Here is a 2,548-nt window from a genome sequence, read left to right as displayed (position 1 = left end):
CAGATTTTTGCACGTTTATTTTGTATCCTGCAAATTTACTGAATTCATTTATCAGCTGTAGCAGTTTTTCAGTGGAGTCTTTAGGATTTTCTGTATGCAGCATCATGTCATCTGCAAATACTGTTAAAATGTCCATACTACTCAAAGCAATCTATACATTTAATGCAGTCCCTATCAAAATACTAATAGCATTTTTTACGGGACTAGAACAAACAGTCCTAAAATTTGTATCGAACCACAAAACACCCTGAACAGTCACACCAATCTTGAAAAATAAAAGCAAAGCTGGAGGGCATTGCCAATCTGGACTTTAAGTTCTATCAAAAAGCTATAGTAATCAAAACAGTATGGTACTGGCATAAAAAGAGACACATAAACCCAGAAATAAACACACAACTATACGGTCATTTAATCTTTGACAAAGCAAGAAGGAACATCCAATAGGAAAACACAGTCTCTTCAACAAACAGTGTTGGGAAAACTGGGCTCAACATGCAAGAGAACGTAACTGGACCATCTTCTTACACCATACATAAAAATGATTTCAAAATGGATTAAAGACCTAAATGTGAGACCTGAAACCTTAAAAATCCTAGAAGAGAATATAGGCAGTATTTTCTTTGACATAGGCCATAGCAGCTTCTTTCTAGATATACCTCTTGAGGAAAGGGAAATAAAAGCAAAAGTAAACTACTGGAACTATATCAAAATGAAAATCTTCAGCACAGTGAAGGAAAAAAACCAACAAAACTAAAAGACAACCTTTAGAATAGAAGGTATTTGCCTTTCGGCCAGAACCGCCATCTTCCAGTAATTTGCCAAAATGACCAACACAAAGGGAAAGAGGAGAGGTACTCGCTATACGTTCTCTAGGCCTTTTAGAAAACATGGAGTTGTTCCTTTGGCAACATACATGCGAATCTGCAAGAAAGGTGATATTGTGGACATCAAGGGAATGGGCACTGTTCAAAAAGGAATGCCCCACAAATGTCACCATGGCAAAACTGGAAGAGTCTACAATGTTACCCAGCATGCTGTTGGCACTGTTGTAAACAAACAAGGGCAAGATTCTTGCGAAGAGAATTAATTTAGGTATCGAGCACATTAAGCACTCAAAGAGCCGAGACAGCTTCCTGAAGTATGTGAAGGAAAATGATCAGAAAAAGAAGGAAGCCAAGGAGAAAGGTACTTGGGTTCAACTGAAGCGCCAGCCTGCCCCACCCAGAGAAGCACACTTTGTGAGAACCAATGGAAAGGAACCTGAGCTGTTGGAACCCATTCCCTATGAATTCATGGCGTGATAAATGTAAAAAAAATAAAAGACGTCAAGACTGTAAAAATGTTTCTTTCAATTGAGTAGCAGCGTGGTATTGTCTTCCCCAAAGAAGTATTTAAAGCAAACTTTATATCCGAATTCACTGGGGGATGGCTTTATTCAAATATTGTGGGTTTTGAGGCACCTGGATGACTCAGTTAAGCATCCGACTTTGGGTCAGGTCATGATCTTGCAGTCCATGAATTGAGCCCCGCGTCAGGCTCTGTGCTGACAGCTCAGAGCCCGGATCCTGGTTTGGATTCTGTGTTTCCCTCTCTCTCTGCCCTCCCCTGCTTGTGCTGTCTCAAAAATAAACGTTAAAATATGAAAAAAAAGAAGATATTTGCAAATGACATATCCAATACAGGATTAGCACCCAACACATATAAAGAATTTATAAAACTCAACATCCAAAAAGCAGAACCCAAGATACCACCCAAGATAACCAAGATAACCCAAGATACCACCTCACACCTGTCAGAATGGCTAAAATTAACTCAGGAAACAACAGATGTTGGTGAGGATGCAGAAAGAGGAGAACACTTTTGCAGTGTTGATGGGAAAGCAAACTGGAAAACAGTATGGAGGCTCCTCAAAAAATTAAAAACAGAACTACCCTACAACCCAGCAAGTGCACTACTGAGTATTTATCCAAAGGATACAAAAATGCTGATTCAAAGGGGCACACGCACCCCAATGTTTATAGCTGCATTATCAACAACAGCCAAATTATGGAAAGAGCCCAAATGTCCACTGACTGCTGGATATGGAAGATGTGTATATACACATACACACAATGGAGTATTACTCAGTGATGAAAAAGAATCAAATCTGGACACCTGCAACAACGCTGATGGAACTAGAGTGTATCTGGTAAGTAAATATCAGGCAGAGAAAGACAAAAATCACATGATTTCACTCCTATGTGGAATTTCAGAAACATAACAGATCAACATAGGGGAAGGGAAGGAACAATAGAGGGAGGCAAACCATAGCAGAGAACTGGGGGTTAACAGAGGGGAGCTGGGGGGGGAATGGACTAAATGGGTGATGGGCATTAAGAAGGGTATTTGTTGGGATGAGCACTGGGTGTCATATGTAAGTGATAAATCATACTGGGTTCTACTCCTGAAACCAATACTTCACGGTATGTTAACTAACTTGAATTTAAATAAGTTTAATATTTAAAAAATGGGCCCAAAACATGAACAGACATTTCTCCAAAGAAATCCA

General features: G+C 39.5%; 1 pseudogene; it reads left to right on the top strand.

Moving 5' to 3' along the window:
- The first annotated feature begins 800 nt into the window (after positions 1 to 800).
- Positions 801 to 1,340, top strand: LOC125150193 (60S ribosomal protein L21-like; annotated as a pseudogene).
- Positions 1,341 to 2,548: the final 1,208 nt, after the last annotated feature.

Source organism: Prionailurus viverrinus, chromosome D4 (assembly GCF_022837055.1).
Source record: "Prionailurus viverrinus isolate Anna chromosome D4, UM_Priviv_1.0, whole genome shotgun sequence".
Classification (NCBI taxonomy): Eukaryota; Metazoa; Chordata; class Mammalia; order Carnivora; family Felidae; genus Prionailurus; species Prionailurus viverrinus.
This window is presented reverse-complemented; position numbering and strand designations above follow the sequence as displayed.